This window comes from Chaetodon trifascialis, chromosome 2 (genome assembly GCF_039877785.1).
Source record: "Chaetodon trifascialis isolate fChaTrf1 chromosome 2, fChaTrf1.hap1, whole genome shotgun sequence".
Taxonomy (NCBI): domain Eukaryota; kingdom Metazoa; phylum Chordata; class Actinopteri; order Chaetodontiformes; family Chaetodontidae; genus Chaetodon; species Chaetodon trifascialis.
In genome coordinates, this window is record NC_092057.1 from 2,945,792 (window position 1) to 2,964,157 (window position 18,366).

At 42.6% G+C, this 18,366-nt stretch overlaps 1 protein-coding gene across 1 annotated transcript in view; it reads right to left on the bottom strand.

Annotated features, from left to right (window-relative positions):
- sdk1b (sidekick cell adhesion molecule 1b) overlaps positions 1-18,366 on the bottom strand; it is a 234,843-nt gene that overhangs the window by 192,839 nt on the left and 23,638 nt on the right. The window lies entirely within an intron of this gene.

An 18,366-nucleotide genomic window follows, 5' to 3' on the forward strand; every position in this document is an offset into this window, starting at 1 on the left:
CTTTGAACATTTTACTGCTTCTGTAGACCTCAGCTTCAGCACTGAAGTAATTTCATTCACAGATATCAGTGTACTGCTGTCCACACGTAGGCGGGGCTTGGGAGACCTGCCCAATCACAGCATATTAATGGCCACTGAGGTACCGTACATTGTAGGGCTGTCAACAAGTATTCGATTTGAATGAACTATAAAAAATCCAAAGGGTTTACCAGGAAACACCGTTTAAGTCGAACATATTCAAATCTCTCTGCTCATAACATCTGGTGAAAATCATTCGTGAGATGATGTTCTGGCTCTTTGATGTCCGCCCTCTGTCTCACTCCTTTCCTAGTTCAGTAAATTAAGCATTTACTTCAACCAAACCACAGTTGGTGACGAAACAGTGAAGGACGAACCAAGGTTTTGGTTTTGGTTTGTTTCTCACTGGTGTCTGGTGGGTTTGGCAGGAGCGACATATTGGCTGTTTTTGGTTAAACAAAAACGGATCTTACACTAAAAAAAAGTCTATCTCTGAAGGGATATTCCCATAATATCATAAAACACTTATTATAATAATTTGAGTATGTCTGTGGCGAAATCAAACACTTTCAGTGGACATACACTGACGATGCACCAACGGCCACACAGATTACACTGCAGCCGTTCTGTGGCGGCCAACTTTGACAGGCTTAGTGTATTATAATGCATTTTAACAAAGGTCAGAGGGTCACTTCACCTTGCTTATGTATATGAAACTGAACTCTTGCTAATTCAAACAAACAGAAATATGGCATCGTCTGTTGAGAAATGACAAATTCTGAACATAAAAACCTGCATTAATGTCACATTTGTGTGTCAAATTTATACACTACCAGAAAATTCATGAATTTGACAGGTTTTACGCATTCTTCAAAAGAGACGAACTGAATTTAATGACATATTTTAGCAGCAGGAGAGATGTGAGCATTTCCTGAAAAGATGACGCTTCCCTGAGGCCACGTGTGTGCTTATGTGCGTCTGTGCCTTCCATACTGCCAGGTGCTGTTCGCCATCCATAGGATTGTGGTAATTGGGCTGGTTTTGTTGTGTGCTTTCAGCATTTTATCAGACTGGGCTGCTGACATCTTAAAGTATATCTCGGAGCGATTCCTCAGCTCCTGTAACAGCAGCTTTGTGAAATTCTCCCAGTTCTTGACACGTTCTTTTTTTCCTCACAAGTGGGAGAATTATCACTGCTTCAGGGCTGCTTTGTTTTAGAATGAAACTTTTCATAAAGAAGCTTAAAAAGTGCACCTAACTCAGACTACGACCACGTGACCAAGTTAAGAAATGCACAAGAAAATTTCTGACTTGGTGTGAACACAAATAAATGAGGCTGCGTGACCGTATGCCAGCGTGATCTGCAGACAGCTGTGAAATTAAAGAGATGGTTGATTGTTCAAAGGTCAAAACGGAACTGTGCCGCCCAAACAGCGTCGCTAATGACGAGTATATTGTCATTCAGTACCAAATGAAATACTTACAAAGAAGGGGTGGGCAGTGCACCAGTTTCTTCATGGCCAACGGTGTCATGTTTGGCCACGACATTGATTTCTCAGTGCCATGATCACAGTTCCACTCCAGTAACATCAAAGATGTGGACAGTGACATTATAAACAACACACACCAGTTTGTCTGTTGTTGGCTGCAAGGACCAACACCAAAGTCTTCATCTACTGCCCCCATCCAAAGAAGCGAGTGAACTCTTAGGCTACAATGTCCACTAATCAGTTTTCATATTACTTTTCTGTAGCGTCACAAAGTCAGACCAAACGTTATCTCCACGCTTCGTGTTGCACAGTAAAGCTCAGCTGGTTTGGTTGGTACAGGAAAGCTCCCTCTGCCACGTGCCGCCTCAGTATGTGTGGCTGTTGCTGCCGTATATAAATGTACTTCATAGACTTAAATAATATACTGTGGGCATTCTGCCAAACACATGCTGTTGAGATGCCTGATCCTACCCTTTGTCTAACTCTGACAACCAATCACATTACAGTGAATACATAGCCTACATCACGGGGCAGGTTACTCCTTCAAAAACACATTTTCATTCCTTTTTTAAATATGTTTTTCTTTCCCCAGATGCGTTGAATTACGTTGTTAATAGAGTCATATTGCCCACCCCTATTAAGAAGTCAGTCTCATTCACATCAGTGAGCCTATAAGCATGCAATATGCTTGTATCAAGATATATCATTAATAACGCTGCTCATTGGCTCAGGAACTGGTATCAAACATCTTTGAACAGGAGCCACCATCCAGAAATCAACCAGCTAATGTTAAAGTCACTTTTTATTTGACCCTGCTCTCTCCTGAATCTCTTCTGTTTGATTCAAAGGCCTGATCTCTGTTTCTGATCAAAGCTAATCGCTAACTCGGCAGCGTGTTGGCAGAAGACGGCGTGCTGAAACACTGTAATAATATGACACCATTATCGTCATCATTAGCGACATCCAGCTCCTCCGTACGAGCAGCGAAGGTATCCTCCTTCTTTTCAGCAGGTGTGAGGCAGGCTACAGGGTGCGTTACAGCGCAGGTTTGTCGACAGTAAGCCAGCAGCAGTCAGCACGGCTGTGTGATGTGGAGACACTGTGGGAGCACTGACTGTCGGATGGGCTTGGAAGACTCACAGCTAAGTGGATGACATCCAGCTGCTTTATGTACCACTGCTGCTGTTCGCACTTTATTTGTCATTCTGAGAAAACAAAACCAGTTATTCATTTGTTCAAGAAACAAATGTTCCCTGTTTTAAATTCCCATGAAATTCAGAAAATTGTCTCCAACTTATTTTGCATTCAAGTAATCATATTTGATAACACATCCAACAGATATATGGTATAGACCCCCCTGAGAGTAATTTTGACCTGAAAGACACCAAAATGTACTGTAAAATCATAAGAAATCCTGTTTTAAGATTTGGGATTTCCCTTTGACGAATGAGAGAATTTGAGATAAGATACAGGCAGAGGAAGGAGAAAGAGCAAGTGAGAGGAACAGAGGAAGTAATCCAGTCCCTCCCTCAGATATGGTAATTCATGCTAATCTCCATTCACACACTTAATCTCTTAATTGCTTTAATTGACATGAAAGAAGGTTGAAGCCTGACTGATATGGCAAATGTCAAGAGCCTGCCTTGCATCCTGCCTGCAGCAGACATGCATATATATGATCGTATACATACAATACACCCAAGACAGAACACACAAGGTTTGGAAAATATCTAAAAAAAAACAAGTCAACATGTGTACATTAACATATGCACATGTAAAGGTGATTACGCTGTCAGGTCTATGATGAACAAAAGACATAAATACTGTACACTCACTGATGTGCTACAGAATTCAAATAAACACGCACAAAAACAAGCAGCGACATGCAGCCCCACAGCAAGCAAATCCCTCCATTGTTCCACGGTCTTTAATTAGAAAAATAAAGAACAAAACAGTCGCAAACAGTCATACATCCACACTGTTAACAAAAAAAGCTTTTCCTTTTCACTTCCTCCCAATCCGTAACTTCTTATCCTTTGCTTTTTGGGTCAGGTTGTGTGTGTGTGTGTGTGTGTGTGTGTGTGTGTGTGTGTGTGTGTGTGTGTGTGTGTGTGTGTGTGTGCGTGTGTGTGTGTGTGTGTATAAAAAGAGTGCAAGAGTGAGAGGAGAAAGCAGTAAACAAATGCAGATTGAGGGTTTTTCCATATAATTTGTTGAGACAAAGACTGTTATTGTATTCCACTATCATTTTGACTTAAGGCCTAGATCTCTTAGTTGAAACACTTTAACGTTTAACACACACACACACACACACACACACACACACACACACACACACAACAAAAGCCAAAACATATTTCTCAAGGTTTCAGCTCTGAAAAATAGGATTGGATGCAGTGAGATAAAAACATTAGCATATACTTAAAACACAATACATACACAGGCTACAAAAAGATACATACACAGTGTGTGTGCGCTCTGAACTACCCAGCGAGCGACATCAGTCGTGAGAGAAAGCACAAACACACACACACACAAACGCACACTGAACAACCTTTCACAAAAGGAAGACGACAAACAAGGCTACCCATGACCCCGTTAACTCCTTTGTTTTCTGCTTCTTCATAGTTCCACAATCACATCGTACTCCCTGAAGAGACGGGAGTCCTCCCACATCTAGGAACACAGAGAGACCGAGATAAAGCAGCAGCTTAAAACTGCGCCGCGACGGGGAAACCGTAGAAGTGTGTGAATTTGTTGTTCCGACCGTACTGATGTGAAACGACAGAGGACTATCAGAGAGACGGAGAAGGTAGGAGGTAGAGGTGCCCACACCGAGCTTGAGGTCAGCGCCACAGCTCTGCCACCTGACCAACCATTTAACCTCACATAAATTACCTGCTCCGTGTGTGTGTGTGTGTGTGTGTGTGTGTGTGTGTGTGTGTGTGTGTGTGTGTGTGTGTGTGTGACAGTGATCTATCTCTCCTGTGATGAATCCATCCTTTGCACGTGACCTACAGATTAAATCACCTCTACAAGGAAACTGATTACCCTTTCACAGTGAAGATGGCTGCAAATACACCAAAACAGACGCACATGCAGAACACACACACACACACACACACACACACACACACACACACACACACGCACGCATGCACAAACACACGCAGACACACGTCATCTGTGGTATCAAGTAAGGTCAGGTATTGGTCATTGACCTCTGATCTCAACCATCAGTTACACAGACAAGGTGATGATTTACCCTTGTGTGTGTGTGTGTGTGTGCGTGTGTGTGTGTGTGTGTGTGTGTGTGTGTGTGTGTGTGTGTGTGTGTGTGTGTGTGTGTGTGTGTGTGCTGACGCCAGGTCTGTGTCAGAGTAGCCCCCTCCTTTCCCTCTCATAAATTACCTGTCAACTGCAGAACAGATCGAAGTGGAGAGAAGGAAGGTGGCAGAGAGAGAAAGAAGCTTTTATACCTCTTTTTAAACAGTCGGAAAGGCTCAACTGTGACAACAGCTTCTGAGCGTGGGCTTAATTAAAAACACAAGCTGCATTATGAATGATTAATTAGCACACCACAGGTAAACATCAAATAATGTGCCTGTCATTCGGACACACCCAGTTTCACAGTAAAACAAGCACACAGCTCGACTAATAAACGCACAACCAGACGACAAAAAGACACAACAGCCATTGTTTTTTCAGTCACTTCAGAAGGATAAACTGAGCAGTAGAGGAGAAATGAGCGCCGCAGCAGCCGTTGATTTCGCCAAACATTATATGAGTCACTGAAATGAATAGCAGAATAGTGGTTGTTCGAGAGACAAAGGTGGGAATCGTACGGCCAGCGTCCCAGGAGCGTGGTCATTCTGCAGAAAAGCACCAGAGAGCAGGAGAAGAGTGCATGAGAGGGAAAGAGGATTAGTGTGTCTGACAGTCATAAGAGGAGAGTCCCAGTGTAACACCCTCAGTAACACCACATGTCATCACCAACACACTGCAGGACAGCACAGCAGCACACAAACACACACAGACGCTCAGGTTTAAGACAGCCACATAAAGGACTATATCTGCTCTCTGATATGAAGTAGGTACAAGGCAATAAGGCTTAACACCGTTGTTGATAAGTATCAATTTACAATCTGGCAACAAAGTTGAGCAGGCAAAGGCACTCAGCTGTTTAACGTACAAGGTACTGTGGGTAATTGTAAGGCCGTGATATGTGAGTTACGTTCAGAGGCAATGGAGTTGGTAAAACAGTCTGCAGCAGCACGAGGAGTTAGAAACTAGAGGTAATAAACACCAAGGAATTCATCTCTCAGCAACAATGCCACGATCACCCATCTGACGTTAACAGCACTGGACTGTCCAGTAAACTGGCCCCCAGTGTTACCTGTGGAAGGCCCATAATGCTAGTAAGAACTATGTGCTGGAACAGTATGATTTATGGAGCTGTTATTACTGCCCAGTTGAGCTGCTAATGTTTCCTAATGAGGCGTAGCCCTCAACTCAGCACAAAGGACTAAGTAATATAGAAGATTGGAGACAGCGAATGTTGTATCACTGGAGACACAGAGAGGAGTGACGACCGACATCCAGCGGCTGGGGCACAGGACACAGGATGGTTATCAAAATAAACATACATGAAACGGCTAATGAATAAGATGAAATACCAGTCTAACTAACCTTTAACACTAAGCATAAAGTGCAGGCATGCCGGTGCGTTTGTGTTCCTTTGAGCAACCAAATTCACCATGATTTTAATTGACAGCATCTCCTATGACCCCATGAGCTCCATGAGTCAGAGGATGTTAACATTTAATCAGTTTTGTTTTCACTGCGCTGTTAATCATAAATAATGATTCATGTCTGGGTTGAACCTGTCTGAACGAAGTGGGATTTTCAGGAAATATGTAAATGCTGGTGGATGTGGAAAACAATTACACCAGTGTAGGTTTATGCGCCAAACAGCAGTAGCACACTAGCGATGCTGCCAACCCTGACAAGCAAAACAGCTGCTAATGACTAACTCCCATACAACACCTTAACAACCAACTGTAAAAACTAAGTCATCGAGCTGATAATAATGATGCAGTAGTCAGGATGGCTGACTGATGGACAGATACAAGGTAGACACAAGTGGAGAGAGAAGGAGAAGCAGGAGGACTGAAGCATTAGTAGGAGAAACAGGGAGACTAGAATCACTCAGGCATCAAATGGTCTGTCTGAATTAATCCTGACCATCACGCTTTCCCTGTCACACACATACACACACGCATACACACCTCCCTGTCTCTACCCTGCAGCAACAGATGCTGGCAGACAGAGAGGCTTCCTCCATCTCTTCGTCTTTGAACCTCTCTCTCTGCTTCTATTTTTCTGTCTTCTCTATCTTTGTTGCTCCTCTTGTCTGCGAGATAAAATGCCAGTCACCCTTCGCTCTACTTGTAAACAACAAATGAGGGCGCAATAGAGTAAGAAGAGACCAATGGGCAACAGGGTTACACGAGGGAGACGGGAGAGGGGGAGAGAGAGAGAGAGAGAGAGAGAGAGAGAGAGAGAGAGAGAGAAAGGCAGCCGCTATTTGATAGTGTCAGCTGTATAGAGGAGATACAGACAGGCCATTCATCTCAATGGATCAGATAGCAGTCCCCCTGGAGTGCACACACACACACAGAAACAGAAACACAGAGGCAGACTCAATGAAGCACACACACAAACTCTCTTACACACAAACCAGTCCAGGTTTTAAGCTATAAAAAGCACCCTGGGGCTGCAAGCCCTGGACTTAGTCTACTAAAGAGTTGCCTGAGAGAGATTGAAAAATGGCAGAAGCGAAGTTCACAGTTCTCTGTGTGAGTAGAGCGTGAGTGTATGTGTATTCTTTTCCATCCTCCAAGCAAGCCTTGTGCCAGGGTGAGCCAGAGAGAAGGACAGACAGAGAGACAGAGACACAGAGAGACAGACAGAGAGAAAACAGGAGACAGCAGAATCACAGTTTTCAATTTCACATCACAGGGCAGTCGGGGTGGGCACGTAACTGACCGAGCTCTTTCAAACTCTCTAACATTTAGACGTTATCTCTGAACCTCGACACACAAAGAACAACTGTCAGCCATCACAGCTGGTCTTTCTTGGTGAGTTCAGAATGACGATGAAGGATGCTGAGGCAGACTAAAATCAGACCTGTCCACGCGACCTTCAGCAAATATCTAATAAGGCCTGCCTCCCTCTCATGCTGCCACAGATCCACGGTGTTTCCAGCACTCATATTTTTTCAGTTGTACTTCCCTTTGCACATAGTCCACTACAGGAGGTGACAGCTGAACACAAAGGTAACTACAGCCCGATAATTATCTGAAAGTCGAATAGCGAGAGAATAGAAATTATCGCATTACGTTCTCAATTTGACATTGACAAAAGCTACATTTTTCATATTTTTCTGGATCCCACTTCCTCCCTTCAGGGAGAACATTAAAGACACCACTGCTTATCAGTGAACGAGTGAATAAATGAATGAAACATGCAGACATAGAGGCAAATGTATGGAGACAAAGGCAGACAGTTGGATGAGCAGAAAATAATCACTTTGTTAACTTCAGAATCTCTGCAGAGAGACACAGAGAGGAAATGTGGGGTGAGAGGCGGCGATGACACACGACAAAGGTCAACCCGTGGACTGTGCCGTTGTAAGTGGTGTGTCCTTTAATCATCTGGCTAGCAGGATACCTATGAAAAAATCACTTCGTAGGCTACAAACTCATTTGCAGTCTCTCCTGCTGACTGAGAGATGAATTCATGCTTGTTCGGGCTACAACCAGCAATTCATTTTTCAATTCAAGGTCCAGCGTGCTGGGTTTACTTGCATCTAGCGGTGAACTGAATACCAACCTTGTCTCATTCTGCGCGATGGCGGCCACTAAAAACTAGGGTCAGAGTTTGGCTCCCATAGAAATATGGTGGTACAACAAGGCGGACTCCATCAAAGAGGACCCGATCTCTCTGCAGATACAAAGAGCTCATTCCAAGGTAACAACGATTCTTATTTTCACATTATACTACGGAACGAAAACATATGCTGTTACATACAACTTCTGCCATACTAAGCCAATAAATCCAGCTAAATCTTGCATACTGGACCTTAAATAGTTTAGTGTCAGTAAAGAGTAAAAACAGCTCATCACAAATATCCTGAGCCCGATGAGACATTCAAATTCCTTGTTTTGTCCAACTAACAGTCCTAAAACAATATTTTAAAAAAAGCTTCACATCAGAGAAGCTGAAACAAACACATTTGCCATAGTTGCTTGCTTAAACAATCTCCAAGGCAACTGTCTCTTCCAAGATAAGTGAAGGTAACTGAGCATGTTTACCTGAGCTAATATGCATAACATAATTTCATTTAAATCCCTAATATGGCTGTATGCAATATTGCTTATGTTTACTGACTTCAGGATAGGATTTGTCGTCAGCAGACATGAGTCTGACATCATCCCCCAAAAAACGTGGCGGACTGAATATGGCAGAATGATATTCTGGTTTCATCAGTCATACATAAGTCTACACCATCAGTCTGTTTTTCACTCATGGGCCAAAAACCCCAACCACTGAAATGAGCAGGAAGAGAGACATCACAGATAGAAAGTGGGATACTGATTGCCCACATTAAGCAAGCGATTGTGCAATTTTCTGTGTTCAAACAGAAACTTGCTCACACAACTGTACCAGAGTGGAGTGATGAAAAAAGGGTAAGCTGAACTGAAAAGGAGGACAGCAAAAATATAACATGCAGGCTACAGGATGGTGTTTGCGGTTTGATGAAAAGGGTAAAGGCTGAGAGCAGATGTCCACATGCTGTCTAGACAGTGCTTTCTACAGCACTTTCTACACACTCAAAACACACACACTTCAATGTGTCCGTTCTGCAATGAAAAGATATTGATGGTTGAACTCACGCACACAGAAATCTTTACATCTGATATGAAGCCAGAAGGTCTATCTGATTTAAGGTGGCATGTAGTGGCAGAGCCAAACCTGCCTCCTCTGGAGAAGACTCTCCCTGGAGTGTAGAGGTGTGAGGTTAACACACAACACGTGAAGTCTGGTGGTTACAAATCATTAAGCATGTCCAAGTGATAGAATATTTAAGTATTTCCAGGACTTCTGTCCACAGTGCATGGGTTTGTGTTTCTGTTTTGAGCTAGCTAGATGAGCAACCAGGCTTAGCTGCCCTCATTCCTTCATCCGCCCAAATCTCTTCTTCTTCTCTCTCCCCATCTCAACTCATCTTTTAGTCTCATCTTCCAACCTGACTTATTTACCCTAAATCCTTGCCCGAGCTTCTTAAATAAAAGCCTCAGCTGCCACCACACCACAGCTGCTCTTTTTGTGTTTCCACGTTTCTTTACGTTTCACTTCCCTCTCTCTGTGCCTCTACAACAGGGGTTCGAGAGTTTGCCGACTGAAAACAAAAAATGAAGCGTAGTGAAAACAAAAGCCCAACTAATATCACACATAGCCTGCTCATACCGTGTGTGTGTTTGGCTTTGTGCATAAGAGAGCACATGTGCAGACAAATAAACACAAAAAAGTACAAAGAAGAAAGATGATCAGAAAAAATCCAATCTGACTAGCCAACACTGCTATAGCTTTTCTGTTTTTATCCACCCATGGTATTTTTGGGTTGTGTATATGTGTGTGTGTGTGTGTGTGTGTGTGTGTGTGTGTGTGTGTGTGTGTGTGTGTGTGTGTGTGTGTGTGTGTGTAGAGCCTCAGTGATCAGGTCTAAAGCTGTGTGTAGGAGATAAAGGAAGTCATTAGTGAATTCTGCCTCTTAAGACCCCCTAATACCTTGGATGGGACCCTGGCCAGAGGTTAGGCTGCATGTGGGCGTGTACGTGTGTGTGTGTGTGTGTGTGTGTGTGTGTGTGTGTGTGTGTGTGTGTGTGTGTGTGTGTGTGTGTGTGTGTGTGTGTGTGTGTGTGTGTGTGTGCACATGGCATTGTAATCCCGTTCCATTGCCAGGAAGAACACCAAAAACTGTACACATCAGTAGTTGCTGTAACTCAAACTAACTTGAGGAACTTTTGAGTCAACGCTGCAACAAGCCCTGTCTAAAATAAATTGAAATGAATGCCCCGTATCACTAGATCATTGGAAAACCAATTGTTCTGATATAATATTTCACCTTCCTGCAGTAATATCATAAAAGCTATGTTAGAGGGTTTGAGATTCACATTCAGCCCAGTTCAGAGCAATAGTAAGAAGAATGATGGAAACAGTAAAAGGATCGGGGATGGGGCGGTTATGGGCTTGTAATGTATCAGGGGACTTTTTGATCAGCATTTAGTAGGCTTAACAGAGCTCTAGATCAATATAACTGCTAATAGATGCATTGATCTGCATCTGCTACTGCCTGGCCCACGTTCTGACTGGCATAAATACATTCTCGCAGACACACAGCTCCACATACTTCCAAAAACGCCCCCACAAGCCCTCAATATGGACACATACACTAACAAAACACACAACGAGCTTTAACAATATTCACTGGTAACTATGGCAATGGGAATGTGAAAATGATCACTTACATGGGGTAATACAGTTAAACTCCATGACTTGAAAACACACATGGACACACATACACACCATTATCTATACTGCCAATTAGTCGTCCAATAAAACCGTCCACAACCCGAGAGCAAACCATAAAGTACGGAGTTATAGCTAATGAACTCTACAACTCAGATATGCAGACTAATGCACACTTGCACAAAACCGCACACGTAGATATAACAAACACACAAAGACAAGTGAGCTAGAAATATGCTTAGGATGTGCAGCTTGAGATGTAAATAGACATATCCACTAAACAGCCATAGATAAATACACACAGAGACACACACACACACACACACAAAAAAAAAAAATCTAATGCAGCAGAAATGTTCAGGACTCCTTAGTAAAGAACAAACAAATGCTGGCCAGTTTGAATAAACAAATTAAAATGATTGCAGGTTGAACAGGGAATAAATACAACTCTTAACTAATTACTCCCTCTCTGTCTGGCTTCAGCTAGACCGTCACTAACAAAAACACAAACGCATGCACACAGACGGATAGACTTTTATTCATTTAAACAACAAAGACAGTGTCCCTCAAAGGCATGAGAATTAGGTAAAACTAAACCAATTGATACAAGGAGATGTACAATTTCCAATATTACAGACCTCACTTACATCTGGTGTTAAAATGCGATATGTCTCTGGACACACATCCACGTGTAAACGTGCTGGCATCAGCACACAACATACAGATATTTGATCTTAAAAATTTAAAGACTGAGCAACTAAGAAGACTGAAAGAGATGCCTCTAATTACTGATCATACGTCTATTCCATGCCATGAAAGCACAGAAGGTTCATTATTCAATAGAACTGCATGAAAAATGAAAGGAAGACAAGTGGGAAGTGAATAACATACAGTCAGGAATAACTGTGTGTGTGTGGCAGTGTGCGCTGCACTCATCTGTGCAGCTAATGTGCTGTTAACAAGGCAAGTCATTTATCTAGTCACAGAGTAGCCGACACTCAGGTACAGCAATGCGGGACAAAGAGAAAACAATATATTTTATACAATGAAAACAATAACTTAATGTATTACATTTGCAAAAGTTACAAGAGGTGACTCCACATTTGTCAGACAGCATCACAAAACTGTATTTTTAAAATTACTCAAGGGCAGGTTTTGCTCTGGAGGACAGAGATCCAACCTCAATGAGGATAACGAGGATGCATTTAAAAAAAATGTTGTAAACGCAAAAGATCCGACTGGTTATTGTCTGTATAATGTATCCAGATACAGATCCATTTTAATAGCAGGTGTAAATGGGGTGACAGAGACGATGAGAGAGAGAGAGAGAGAGAGAGAGAGAGAGAGAGAGAGAGACTTTGTACTTTGCCTTTTCCAGGAAAGCTTTATATACACCTCACTTCCTTCTGAAGCTGATTTTTTTTTTCTAGGAATTAAAAGCAGACTGAATACAATTCAATTCAATTCGGCCCCTGAAGGAAACAACACACACACACAGACATGCATGCACACCTCACACACAGTCAAGAAATAGATCCCAATCAAATATCTCCCCACTGATTTATGCAGGGAAAAAGCAATTTATTAAGCTGCCTCTTAGGAGCTGGACTCAAACTAAACTCCTACACCAGCCTACTTAGACAGACAAGGCATACACACACACAGGTGCGCGCACACACAAGCACACACACACAGAATACGAGAGAGTCCCTTATTTCTTACCAATAAGCTCACTTCATATTCACACTTTCATACAAATGCAGATCCCAATAATGCTTAAAAAGCTCTCAGAAGAGCATCAGCAGTAATCTGGTGAAAATAGCAACTAATGGAACTTGCAGACACTTATAATTTGATGTGATTCAAACTGACAGTAACAACCAATCCCTGTCCTTACACACACACACCAGCTGGTCCAAGGGTGGGTCTGCTGCTATACCTATCAGGACAAGCAGCCACCTCGTCGTGACCAAAACCTCTCTTCTGACCCCATGTTTAATTTTTCAACCATGCAACAGTCCCAAAACTCCTCCCACAGGCTTCAGGATGAGAGAGGAGAACTCAAACAAGCAGAGTTGGAAATTAGCCTGGTTCTAATGAAGGCAAGGTGTGCACCTCCGCTATGCACCAGAATGTTAATGCCAGGGATTAAATTGAGAGCTGGAGAAAGTGTGTGTGTGAATGTAGGTGTAGGTGTAAATGTGAGAGATGGATTGCAATGAAAGCAGTCAAGCGGAGACAAAAACCCAAATCTGGCCTGATCCTCCTATATTAGCCCGAAATACTGAAGCATTGCACACACAGATGCACACAGAAATAACTGGAATAACAGACACATTTTATAAACACTCCTGTTGACAGGGTGCACTAATATCATGTTGGATTCATTAGTTCAGTCATGCAACCCGCACAAAGTCCTGTAGCAATTAACATCTGACACACACACAACACACCAAAAAATGCGTACGTGCACACATGCATACATACATTTTTACATCAATACACACACACACACACACACACACACACACACACACACACACACACACACTAACACACACAGAGCAGCTCCTAATTTCATTCCACTAATACAGTCTCAGTATTTACAACCTGCTTGAGAAAACATGTTCTTGCTTAATTAGATTAAACAAGAGTGTGTGTGTGTGTGTGTGTGTGTGTGTGTGTGTGTGTGTGTGTGTGTGTGTGTGTGTGTGTGTGCGCTCCTTTACATGCATGAAACAACAGGTGAGGCAGGGATACAGCGTTAGACAGCATAAGGAGAGAGGGGGACAGACGGAGACAGACGGAGAGAGGGAGAGGAGGAAAGAGGGAGAGACTAGACCTTCATTCTCTATTCAGGGAGGTGGTGTAGATCGTTAGCTAAATAAATTAGAGCCTTGCGGCTGTGGATATCACACTGCCATATGTCAGAGAGAGAGGAGGAGGAGGAAGAGAGGGAAAAGAGTGGTGGAGAGGAAGAGAAAAAAAATCTGTTTGCTGCAGTAAGTGTGAATAAATACATACGAATGGCAACAGAAACAGATGTGGCCTCAGCTAAGAGAAAATGTTGGGATGGTGTAAAAAGAGGGAAAAGGGTGATGAGGGAAGAGGACAGGAGCTAATCCAGTAGAGTTGAACTGAGACCAGAGTTAAGCACATATAAGCTTGTACTCTGCCCTGGGCCTTTACAGCACACATAAACACAAACACACACTCCCACACACACATACAGATAGGGAGTAAGAGGGAGATTAATAAATCAGTATGAAGTATTGGGATTAGCATAAGGAGAGAAAGTGGTGTCTGGGGCATTGGACAACCTTGTCATTGATTTGGCTAAACAGCCTACAAACCAAGCAATCAGAACTACCGGACCCCTCAACCTGAAACACCCAACCAGCCTTTGGCCAACTGCTGTCACACACTTCACACAGACTTCATCTGTAATGGTGGATATTTCATTCATTTCAGCAGTGATCCTGCCTCCCTTGTTGGAAGCATATATAGGTGTTTAACTTTTGGTGAATTTATTATTGTGCTTGAGCATTTGCCCTCCAAGCCAGTAGGTGGCAATGAAAGTATTACAGTGGTGCCCCCTACAATAACCAAGGTAGCTGTGCACTTTGTTTTTAGGGCAGGACTCTATCGTCAGTCAGTCTTTAAGTCCACGGCACTGAAGGTCCATCGCAATGTACGAGAGATCTTCACATAAGGAACAAACCTAAGCAATGGTTAGCTTAGCTGCTAAACTCTTAAAAGATAATGTTGCATATTGAAAAAACAGTGATACAAAACTATAGCCAGATCTTTGAGGCTGATACCAACAATGATTTTAAGTATCAGAAAATTATATAATGGCCAATCTGAATTACAAACATCAAATCACACATAACTTTGGCATTTCTCTACTCACATTTTTTACTACTAATGAGCTAGCCAAGACACCAGCACCAATATATCTGTAACAAGCGATTTATCTGTCTAGTTTTATACTTAATTGCAGACCCAGAGAGATTCTCTCTCTCTAGATAGCTACATTCTCCCATCATTTACCTACTTCAAGCTTTCCAGTTCCTGCAAAACATCAGTGGAAAGCATTGACAGTCACGCCAACGCAACTCCGTCTAAAGCTGCCTGAAATCTTTACATCGCAATAGTGTCATAAAATCTGCCATGTTGATGGTGTAGTTACCTGCAGCAGCAGCAGTCAGTGTGAGAAATGGTAGCAACTAGTGCTACTCCCAAAGCACACTGGCCCTGAACTCCTTTCCATTGAAGGCAATATTTATGGCCATAAACTGTTTTATTAACCATGAAATGCACTCATATAACACTGCTGGAAATACCCAATTTAGATGGATGACACTGACCCAGAATGGAACGCAAGTAAACAGCACTCAGTTGGCCAAATCTTCGTGAAAATCCTGTGCTGACTGGCCAAAAAGTTACCCAGTGTAGCTATTGTTGATTTGGCAGCAGACACTTTTTTTTGGAGCTTTTCTGATTCAGTGCTTGACATAAAACTTGAGGAAATGCGATAGCTCGATTTGAAAATGTAGTTACTCAAAACGAATACGTTCTGATTCATAAAGAAGAAAATTCTTAGATGAATTAACATTAAATTTTACCAAACTGATTCTGAATTGTGGTGACAACAGGGATACCTGCACATTCCCACCGAAACATTTCTGTGTTTTCACTTACTGGACACTTACTGGCTAATTAATTAGCACGCACCTAAAATCATCCACAGCGGCTCTTTGTTGAGGTTGCTGCAGCTCTACCCTCTGCCTTTCTTACCGTAACTTGCCTCATTTTCATTCTGTGTCTGTATTAAATACAAGGGCACCACAATCAGGCAGACACGCATGCACAGGCGCTCGCAGACACACACACGACAGCACAGCATCTAGAGGGGATTAAACAGCTTAAACATTGATTAGACACACCTGAACCCAAGAGGGAAGGAGGGATCGACAGCAGGAAGGCGGAGGAAGTGGGAAGCAGGGGGTGGTGTGCGAGGTGGGAGGGTGTGGGTGTCTAAAAGCATGTTGGGAGAAGAGAGAACACAAGAATGGGTGGAGAGAACAGGCGCCAAGGGTGGGAGTGGGGGGAGAAAATATCACACGGACAGAACCAGGGTGTAAATGTCTCAGAACATGTCCTCCACCATGGGGTGAGTGGCAGAGGGAGATAGATGGAGGGAAAGGAGTGAAAATGCTTTCTGCACACACTGACAGAGACGTTTTAACACTCCTGTTTGTGGCCAGGGTGTGAGGACACGCACTCACATAGACAGTCCCCTCTCCCCTACCATGCACACACACACACACACACACACACACACACACACACACACTCAACAGGCATACACAAGCAAAAGCTCAGAATAGACCTTTTCTACAACAATCAAAATTCTATCCACAACCATGCATACATGAAAAGAGCAGAATAATGCCCGGAGTCAATGATGCATATCCGTGTCTATTTATAAGTCCTGCAGCCTACACTGGATTGCAACACAAAGAAGCATTCCCCCTGTGCTTTTAGCTCTCTTGACTCTTCTATCACCCTCTCGCTCATCCATGAAAAGACGGAAAGTTTTTCTTTAAACGACAGACGCTTTCTTCTTCTTTTTCTTTCCATAATACATGTTATGGAAGTACAACTTCCCATATGGGCAGAGGGAGGTTGTTGGGAAAGTCAAAGACAGCGACAGAAACTGCAGAGTTTCAATTTGTGTGTATGAGTAACTGGCAACACTTTAATTTGCAGGTTCATTTCATGCTTCTTTCTAGCAAATTTGGAGTAAAAATCCCCAGAAATGATTGCCTTCCTATTAGGGAATTACTGGCCTGGAAAGGAATATTATTCCTTTTCTACCCAGACTAACACCAGAAAGTTTTATGTGAGTTTCTTTGCTTGTTTTCTGCTTACTTTCTCCTTTTCCTCACATTTTCCTACGGGACTTGTTTGAAAAGAGGAGCGATGAAATTATCCACAGTTTCCCTTCTCTTGTAAACACTTGATGTATCACAGTTTATGCAGACGCAAACACACACACACAAGTACACGTCAACACACATAGCAGTATAATGTTAAGGTTAGATAGCCAGACATACATGGGCCTAAATGAATGAATTCATGAGTTATTTGTTTATCTATGTATGCTCCAACTGTGAGCAGCTGGTAAACACTGCTACGTCTTTGAGAAGACTTACTTAAGAGACAAGCATAAACATTTATTCACTTGAAGCATAGTCACATACAAAAACACATAGATACTACCATGACCCAATTTGTTTATGCGTATCAATGGTTGGTCGTCCGCAAGGCATCCGTTCGCTCCTTCGTGCTTTTACCTCTTTATCACAGAGGGAAATGATGGCTAATGTACTTATAATCTGATTATATGATTGCATAACTACTAACAGTCTCGCTCTCTCTCTCTCGCTGCCTTTCTCTAGGATGATCAGTGATTTATGTCTTTAAAAGGAAGTATAAAACCAAAAGCAACGGGTGAAACGAACTGTGAGATTAAACTAACCCTCCTCCACGACTTTCTCTTGCTCCCTCCTGAGCTTTCTCTCCCCTCCTCTCTAAATTATCTGAAAGCTGTAATTAAAAAGTGCACTTTGGTTCTTGTATGGTGCTAACAAGCAGGCCAAAACACACACATGGATACACACACACGCACACTAAATTAGAGATAGTTGAAGCTCGACTAATCATCTGACTTCATGCCATAGTGAGTATAAAAAACAAACCTCAACATTGTACTGTAAGTCAAAAAAAGGACTGTAATTTACTGAAGTGTATGTGTCTCAATATTCTCAATGTTTACAAAATCCTGTCACTGTGTAAGAGCCAATGAACCCACACATGCACAACTGAAAGACAACAAAGATTCAAGATGTGAACTTCACAATGGTGTTGCTAAAGCACTGAAAACGTGTCGTGGTACCTCATTTCAGACACAGCTCTGAGCTGATTCTGGAGTCATGAAGTCAGGTTTACGGTCATTTCCATGCATAAAACTCACACTTCAACAGAAATCCTTATGAAAGCTCTTTATTCACCACCAGATAATAATGCCCTTGATCGGTTAAGATTATCAAGCGACTAATTACCCAGCAGCATAATCAGAAAACCAGGTCTTGGAGTTAGGAATGTGCCTGACATCGAGGAAAACGTTCATCCCTGTGAGATAACAAGCTAACCAAACGCAGCTTCATCCTCCTTGGCTGCAACCAAATTACTTATC